This window comes from Podarcis raffonei, chromosome 15 (genome assembly GCF_027172205.1).
Source record: "Podarcis raffonei isolate rPodRaf1 chromosome 15, rPodRaf1.pri, whole genome shotgun sequence".
Classification (NCBI taxonomy): Eukaryota; Metazoa; Chordata; class Lepidosauria; order Squamata; family Lacertidae; genus Podarcis; species Podarcis raffonei.
The window spans coordinates 27360039-27369651 of record NC_070616.1 but is presented as its reverse complement, the minus strand read 5'-3'; the positions used below and the strand labels follow the sequence as shown (position 1 = coordinate 27369651).

Genomic DNA, 9613 nt, shown 5'->3' with positions numbered 1-9613 from the left:
TTGTCTTATGGAATCTCTCCTTCCGATATACTAAATTTAGATCTAATTACAGCAAAAAAGGTCATCAAACAAAGATTGGAGGAGGTTGATTTGCAACAAAATCTTACTACAGGTGGAGGTACATGTTCCCCGATAAATCAGGGCATTACATTTATGTCCCAGATACCTCGATATCTGTCTACCTTATCAGTTGCGTCGCATAGATTCGCTTTTGTTAGAGCCAGATTTAATGTGTTCCCCTCAAATGTGCTGAGTAATAGATTTTCTAACGGTAAAACCTCTGTTTTATGCGCATGTGACAGCAAATCAATAGAATCCCTTTATCATATCTTGTTTAATTGTCCTTTATATATTGTTCCCCGATCAAGGATTCTGAGTTCAATCATCTTGGAAACTGTTACTAAACCACCTGAATTACATCTAGCCTATTTACTCCAGGACATTGACTCTTATAGAACATTACAGGTTGCCAGATTCCTGAATTCAGTTCTTTCATATAAAAGACTTCATGGAATGCTGCATGACTATTAAAAATCTAGTAAACTCTATCCACCATCTTTATATTCAAGGCCACAATATGGTACATCTAGAGATTGTATGTAACGTGAAGGAGATTATGCGTTGAAATATTTTAGTTGATATTTTAGAATGTAAAATGCTATTTTATTTATTGATTGGTTTTACCTTGTGGGCTTATAGCCGAATAAAGTATTATCTATCTATCTATCTATCTATCTAAATGTCAGTAATGGGAAAACTTCCTTTATATGTGGCTGATGGGGCTGCTCCCCTGAGGGAGTGAGCCGGCAGCCCCCTTGGAAGGGACTTCCCCAAGGCCTAATAGGTCTAGGCCAGACATGGTCCAAGATGTTTTAGGACTACAACTCCCATCATCCCTAGCTAACAGGACTAGTGGTCAGGGATGATGGGAACTGTAGTCCCAAAACATAGGGAGGGCCAAGTTTGGCCATGTCTCCTTAAGCCACTTGGAAACAGCAGAGGTGGATACTTCCTATCCCAGTGCGACACCCCCAAACAAAACAAGCAGAGCTTCTGATTTCCTGAATACCACTGTTTTGTCTAGGTAGAAGCAGAGAGCCCTGAGGACATCCAAGGTGTGCCTGGCCTTAGCCAAGCTGCTAGGAGGCAGTAAAAGGAGCAGAACCTGGAAGGAAGAAGCTTTTAATTAAAGACACACTATCCCCAAGAAGCTTCAGCACCTGTACTGTACACACTTGAGAGGCTGGTGCTGCAATTGCGTTTCATTGCCAGCTGGTGGTGACGGAGAACAAGCAATAAATCATCTTTCGAAAAGGCCCAAGGAGACAGAAAGAAAACAGGTGGCTCCATCTGCCTCCCCTGACATTCCTCTCCCAGCAGAAAACAAATTAAACCACTAGTGAGCCGGGGCAGAGGAAGCTGGACGGCAGCAGCTGCCAAGCAATAAAAAGCTGAGTCTCTACCTAAAAGGCAAGATGCAGGAGTGTTGGGAGAGAGGCCCTAGGAAACTTGCGAGTAGAAGGGAATGTTGGAAGAAGAACACGACAGGAAAGCTAGGAAGAAGACTGGTCTGGGTCTGATCAGCCAGAGAAGAATGTGCTTAATTCTGGGAATAACCCCCAGCAAGGAGCGACTAAGGAAATACAGTGGTACCTCGGGTTACATACTCTTCAGGTTACAGACTCCGCTAACCCAGAAATATTACCTCGGGTTAAGAAATTTGCTTCAGGATGAGAACAGAAATCGTGCAGTGGCGGTGCAGCGGCAGCAGGAGGCCCCATTAGCTAAAGTGGTGCTTCAGGTTAAGAACAGACCTCCAGAACAAATTAAGTACTTAATCCGAGGTACCACTGTATGCCGTGTGGGAAGGTGAAGGGAGACAATACTTAGACAGGAGTATAGGAAGGAGGTCCCATGGACTGCAAGAAGATCAAACCTCTCCATTCTGAAGGAAATCAGCCCTGAGTGCTCACTGGAAGGACAGATCCTGAAGCTGAGGCTCCAAGACTTTGGCCACCTCATGAGAAGAGAAGACTCCCTGGAAAAGACCCTGATGTTGGGAAAGATGGAGGGCGCAAGGAGAAGGGGACGACAGGATGAGATGGTTGGACAGTGTTCTCGAAGCTATCAGCATGAGTTTGACCAAACTGCGGGAGGCAGTGGAAGAGAGGACATGACTAAACGACTAAACAACAACAACATAGGAAGGAAAGCCCCACACGTTGGAAATAAAAATAGAAAAGGGTTCCTGCAAAGAAAAGGGGATTTCCAAGCCCCATTGGTAAGCGACCCACTCTGAGACTGCCAAGTGGGTTGCTTACCAGTGGGGTAAAAGAATCTCTCCTGTTCCAGAGAAAAGGAGCAGCACTATCTTGCATGAGCAGCTGTGATGCGGCCGTGTAAAAGACCACAGCAGTGTTTGCTTGTGACCGGAAGACGGGCCTCTTAAAGACACCGGAAATCATAATGCTGACACTGCAGATCAGGTGTACATTACAGGTCCCCCAAATCAGGAATGCAACCACTCACTAGAAGGGCAGGAGTGGAACAAATGTGGGTCCCAGCTAGCCTGCGGGAGTCTTTCATCCACATCTCAGTGATAGCTCTTCGAACAAGACTCTTTCCATAGGCCACTCTCCCACAGCAAGTCATACTCCACAGGCTTGTTCACACATTGCACTGAAGATTGGTACAAGCTGTCTCTACACATGTGCAACTGTTTGTTTGAGTGTGCACTTGTTGATTTGCATAGCTCCACTATTGTGGACACTCGGGTTGCGAACGTGATCTGTGCGGGAGGCACGTTCACAACCCACAGCACCGCATCTGCGCATGCACAGGTTGTGATTTGGCGCTTCTGCGCATGCGCAAAGCGCAATTTAGTGTTTCTGCGCATGTGCAAGCACTGAAAACCGGAAGTAACCCGTTCCAGTACTTCCGGGTTTTGGCACATCCGTAACCCGAAAACACGCAACATGTAGCATCTGTAACCCAAGGTATGACTGTATTATGTACCAGACTGTACACTCATTGAACCTTACGTGTGAATAACTGGACAGGTGTACAGTCCAACTGTTGTGTACACAGATTGTGGGTAAAGGACCCCGAAGAAGATCACAATGAAAGCCAAATGAGACAAGCGACTGCTCTCACAGCCAGTAGACCTGACGTACAGCAAAACGAAACAGATGGTCGGTAGATCTGTTGAAGCCTAGTAGATCTGTGGAAGCCGGTACAAGAAGGGAGATCCCCTTGGCCGCACAGCTGTTTAAAATGGATAATCCATGCCCCCGGCCAACCTGATTGGCCGGCTGGGGGCCATGACACAGGGTTTCGCCAGCCCCCGCTGTGTGTGGAGGCCACATGGCCTGACCGCAACACCGCCCCACCAGGAAGTGGAACAGCTTTCCCATTCCAACAACAGTTTGTACATTTTTTTAACAATAGTTTCTCATTATTTTCCAACAAATCCTTTCCAAACCTTGACAGTTCTTTACTGAAAACAATCCTTTGACCAACCTAAAAAATTTAGTAGGTGGTATTGTAACCAATCTGTTAATAAATGTCTTATATGCTCAATTTTTTTCCACCTTCAGTTGGTTTCCTACTTTGGTTAATAGCTCTTTGTGAATTGCCCATTCACTTTCCTTTTTTTTAAAACTGATATTGCTTCTAATGGTGATAACCACCATGGAGTTCTACCTTCTAAAAGATTTTTTAATTTTTTCCCATATAGCATAACTTGATTTTCTTACCACATGGTTCAGGAATCCCTTATGTACTTTGGTTTTTCGATACCAAAGATATGCATGCCATCCAAACCACCCTCTTCCTGCCCAGTTGAGAAAACAAGGTCCAGAGTGTGGCCTGCCACATATGTTGGGCCAGTGACACATTGGGACAGCTGCATGGTCGTCATGGCAGCCATGAAGTCCTGAGCCACCCCAGAGACAGTCGCCTCAGTATGGATGTTGAAGTCCCCCAAACCAGCAACTTGGGAGTCCTCAACAGAGTCCTCAACACCGCCTCTGAGACCAGCTCTGCCAGTTCAGACAGGGAGACTGCTGGGCAGTGAGGTGGGCAGTAAAGGAATCTCTCATCTGTTCTGATTGCCCAGTGCCAAGAATACACACTCTAGATTCCCCCCACAACTGGAAAGAGATCCTGGAGAGAGAGAGTCGGAATCTCCATAGACTATAGCAACTCCCTGTCCCTGATCCTCCAGTCTGCCCTGATGCTGCCCTGAGTACCCAGGTGGGCACAGATGGGGGTGGGATTTTGGAGGTCTTATTCAGAGCTGACCTGGCTGGCGGCAGCCACAGACCTGAGGACTGGCTGGTAGGACAACCACAATTCCCCAGGCTGGAGGAATTGTCGACCAAGTACTCAGAAGGATAAGTTCCCCAGGATTTTGGGGGGACCTGATGTAAATTAAACCAAGCAAAACTCTCTGGGATGCCAGTTCAGAAGGGTTCTGCTTTACCAGCCCATGGGTTGGCCTCAGCGTACTGCCAGCACCCTCCCAGTCACCCCTCCCTGCTCTCTTCCTCCCCAGATATAACTGCGTTCATTGTGCAATTTTGATTTCCTTGCTTTTTAAAGAGCTGTTTCTAAGTCCTGCACTGGTCTGCGAGCTTGGGGAGCATCAGAAGGGTGTTTATTCCCAGTGGCTACTCCCCCAGCGCGGGATAAGACTGAAGGCAAGCTTTTGCTGGCGTCAGTGTTTTTGCTCAAAGCCCAGCAGCAGAGAGAACTCTTCAAGACAAGATCACCTCTGAAGATGGAAGCATCCCAGAGAAATGTTAATTCGTACCTTGCCCTTTCTATCTTCAACCTGCTGTGTTGCTGTCTGCCACTTGGAATCGCAGCTCTCGTCTTCTCTCTCCAGGTAAGTCTACTTTGGGGTTCTTTGCCTCACTCTGCAGAAGAGAATGCTGAACACACAGCTTTTTAAAACATCCATCGGGCAGAGGAGGGATGTTTGCATTTATATGTGCACATGTGTGAATGTTTAGTACGCTTGTGCGTACTTTATGCACAGTGTCTTCCTCCACTAAAAATCCCAACAATTTCCTCAACATGAAACGTTTGATCACAGATTTCTAACTGCCCTGGAGAATGGATTTGTAAAAGGGCTTTGCGTTTTTGAGTGTGGGGTGGTTTGTGTCTGGATGTTGTGAAGGGCTTTTGGTGTTGGCAGGCATGAAAATATTTGTCAAAGACGCAAGCAGCATAATAGATTGCTTTGCAAATTAAGGACATTCATGAATTTTGGAATTGCTAGTAGATTTTATCTGTCCTCCCCCCCTTTTTTTTAATTCTCTGCAAAAGTTTGGTGCAGGGATGGAAGATACCAATATTGGCTGTTGGGAACAACACACATTTCTATTAGCAGCTTTCAGTACCATCAACCATGGTATCCTTCTGGACCACGCTGGTGGGATGGGACTTGGAGGCATTCTTCTACAGTGGTTCTGTTCCTTCCTGGAGCAGTGAACCCAGAAAAGGGGGGGGGCTCCTGTTTGACACCTTGGACATTGGCTGTGGGGTCCCTCAGGGTTCTGTTCTGTTCCCTATGCTATTTATCAATTACATGAAACCACTGGGAGAGCTTGTCCAGAGCTTCAGGGTTGGGTGTCATCAATATGCTGATGACACCCAGCTCTATTTCTCCTCCCCACCTGAATCCACAGAAGCTGCCTTGGTTCTATACTGGTGTTTGTCATCAGTGACTAGATGAGAGTGAGCAAATGGAAACTTAATCCATACAAGACAGAGCTGCTGTTAGTCAGTCAGAAGGCAGAATAGGGAAGAGGGATTCAGTCTGTGCTTGTTAGGGTAACACTCCCCCTGAGACCGAGAAGAGATATGATAGTCATCTTCAGGCATCTAAAGGGCTGTCACATGGAAGAGGGAACAAGCTTGTTTTCTCCTGCTCTGGAGGGTAGGACTCGAACTCATGGCTTCACGTTACAAGAAGGGAGATTCCAACTAAACATCAGGAATAACTTTCTGATGGCAAGAGCTGTTTGGCAGTGGAACAGACTCCCACGAGAGGTGGTGAACTCTCCTTCCTTGGATGTTTTTAAGCAGAGGTTGGGTCACCAGCTGCCATGGATGCTTTAGTTGAGATTCCTGCATTGCAGGGGGTCAGACTAGATGACTTCCAGGGTCCCTTCCAACACTAGAGTTCCAGCATTCTATGATTCTAAGACACAGCTTTGCAGTTTAGAACAAGATGGATCAAATTGTAAATGTTTAATGCTTTGCCCTAAGCCACCAGCCAGGGGTGGGGTGCGGGGTGTTTCTTGAACCCCACAGATGCATGGGCCATGAGAGCATCTGGAGAAAAGATTGACTCTGGCAGGGTTTGAAAAACAAAAGTACTCTCCCTGCCCGCATGCCAAACACACACACTGGCTTATGGAGCTGTCTGGTGTGTCTGCTGCAAAGGAGAGAATCGGAACCAGGAGAAAGAGTTTACAAAACGCCACTTAGGAATCCATTTTGCAACTTTTTGGAGACTGGAGGGCTGGAAGCGATTTCACAATACAATTAAAAGTTGCACAAAACAATTGCGTGCATAAAAACAGTTGAAACAACTGCACCCATCAGGAACAGTTTCAAATTCAATACGGATGCTAACTATTTCATTAGGAAGGGGGGTGGGAAATCACTCCAGCTTAACAGATGCTCGCCTTTCGCAGTCTTGGTGGCTTAGAAAAGAGAACCTCTGCATATCCCTAGGACTAGCCTCTCCCTAAGGCTGCGGGCAGCCTGTGATCTGTCGGGTAGTGTTGGGCTTTGCCACCTGGCCTCACTGGGAAGGGCTGCAACTCACTGGTAGAGCAATGGCATTGCTTGCCATGGATCCCAGGAGCATCTCTGGGAAGGGCTGGAGAAGATTCCTGTTGAAACCATGGAGCACTGTTAGCTAGTCAGTCTCAATCAGCCTTGGTGCTCTCCTGGTGTTTTGGACTACAACTCCATCAGTCCAGCAACCAAGAGAGTCTGGAGGGTACCAGGCTGGTGAAGCCTTCTGTATAGTTGGTGATACTGAGTTGGATGGCTCCATCGACTCTATGCAAGGCAGCTTTGCAAGTTTCGCTTCTGCTTTCTATTAACAACGGTCAAATGTGGTCATAAATAGAGAGGCAGTGTGGTGTAGCTGTTAAGGAGTGTCAGACTAGAACTGGGAGACTAGGGTTCGAATCCCCACTCTTCCATGAAGAGTGACTCTCTGGGTGACCTTGAGCAAGTCACTCACTCTCAGCCTAACCATAGCTGTCAACGTTTCCCCTTTTTAAAGGGAAATTCCCTTATTCTGAATAGGATTCCTTGCAAGAAAAGGGAAAAGTTGACAGCTATGAGCCTAACCTACCCCACAGGGTTGCTGTGGGGATTAATTGAGGAGTGGGCAAACCATGTACACCAGCTTACTAATAAGAATAATAAATATAAAAGCTTTTCACACAGCTCCAAAATGGCTTAACAGCGTATGGTTCTTTTAAACAAAGTGGATGGATGAGGGAGAGCGTCGGAAAGGGAGACAACTGTGCTTTTCCAAAAATTTAGGCAAGGTTTTTCTCCTACGCGGACTGTGTGCTCCCAAGGCAGATCCGACAGCCCCAACATTCTTGGCTGAGGAGCTCTGCCGCTGGTCAGTAAATCCTTCTTAGGGGACGGTCCCTGAAGCTCCTCAAAGCAGGGTGTTCATGGTGTGTGTGGTTTTTTCATGTCACAGACAAGCAGGCGCGGTGTCAGGGGATAGAGGTAGCTTTTGTTGTAAACAAAATCTGCCCTTTTTCCCTTATGGGGTATCCAAGAGTTCGTATAGAGTCCTTATGTGGGTTCCCTATTGGTAGGAGGAAATAACAGAGGCCAACCAGAGAATACTGAGAAGCAAAGCAGCTAGTAAGCCTGATCTTTATTGAACTGTTGCAACAGGGTGCTCCCCTCACAGGCAGGAAAGGAGGAGGACGCAGAACCAAGGTGTGCCTGCTCTTATATAGACATTTTAAATTCCCTGCCCTGGAGCTCAAGACCACCCCTCCATACATCATACATACATCACAGAAGGGGTGTAACCCAAGACCGCCCCCCACAAACATCATACCTACGTCACAGAAAAGGTGGTCTACAACAGAAATTTGTTTTTCCGGTCTGCCAGGTTATCTGATAATGCCTTATCTGATTGCCTTTCCTGATAGTCTGCCCATTCCTTTGAAATGGTGATTACTAAATTCCTGTAACAAGGGAGGTTTTTTTCACCCCTTCCCTCCTTGCAGAGAAACATTTGGTCAGCTTGGGAGTCAAAATGGTTTCAGGACTGTCTTCCTGTGCTGCTTCAGACATGTGGTTTATATATTTATGTACGTGTTTGCTTGGTACATTTATGAACATTTCTTATATATCTAAGACCTTAAAATTCTTATAACACTTTGCAAGGGGCTGGCCAACTTGAATAAAATATTGTGGGGGCCCAGGTGAGCCCCACCCTGCATAATCAATCACATGATGCAGTGCGCACATAGCATTTGAATGAGAATGCCCATCGACTTTGCAGGGGCCTAGCTCCCTCAAATATTTTATTGTGGGGGCTGAAGGTGGCTCCTATGGCAGGTGCTGATCTCCAAATGCATGACAACAGACCAGTTAGGCATACTTTCCCCCTGGGTTGTGGAGCTGGAAGGTGTTGTAGCTTAAGCCACTCTAAGCCCTGATTTCTCTCTCCTTCCTCAGGCGAGAAATGCCAGCAATGAAGGGAACATCAATCAAGCCGCAAGCTCTTCCCGAACGGCCCGCATCCTGAATATCATTGGGATTGTCATTGGAGCAATTATGCTTGTGATTATTATAGTGATTGTTGCTGTTCAAAAAAATAAACACTAAGAGGAGATGTCCCTCACGCTTCCTCTCAGAGAGTGCTCCTGTGATGGCCCTTGGGAGTGGATGCAGCGTATTCGTACAAGGGCGTCCCGATCCAAGTAGTCACGACCCACCAGCAAAATTGTCAGTTCAAAGAGACAATGCTACAAAGCCGCAGTTTTTCTGAAGGCGGAGGGCTCTTTTGTACTATCTCTGATTAATTGCTTTGCTTTCTTTTTTGGGGGGGGGGGGAAACCCACCCTACTCAATCATGCTTTGCATGCTTCGAGAGCATGGTGACATGTAACCCAATAAAACAAATGAATGAACAGATGAATCTTGCTGCGTGTTATCCTTTCCTTCCCTAGCAACTAGAGAACCAGAGGAAAGTTGGTTTGTTCGGTTTATTTAGGTGGTGATGGCCATCAGTGTGCTTCGGTTTCGCATCAGTCAAACGATCCAGGCGGTAGCTGCATCAGTGCAGCAAGCGCATCAATATTATTATTCATTTCTTATTTATACCACATTATATTTTTAAGGAAAAAAATCTCAAAGCAGTTTACAGCACATTAAAACATCAAAGGCTACATAATTAACAGGAAACTAAAATATTATCTTAAAGGAAAATGTTGCAAAGGAGGTCAACTACAGAATGCACATTTAACATAGCAAAGTTAACAAACAAAATTCAAAAGAAAACATTACCAAAGGAAGTCAAGTATAAAATGTGCATTTAAAACAGCAT

General features: G+C 46.1%; 1 long non-coding RNA gene across 1 annotated transcript; it reads left to right on the top strand.

Moving 5' to 3' along the window:
* The first annotated feature begins 4325 nt into the window (after positions 1-4325).
* LOC128402876 (uncharacterized) lies at positions 4326-9205 on the top strand. The gene is made up of 2 exons (XR_008327796.1): positions 4326-4888; positions 8743-9205. It is a non-coding gene; the product is annotated as an uncharacterized LOC128402876 (long non-coding RNA).
* The last annotated feature ends 408 nt before the right edge of the window (positions 9206-9613 follow it).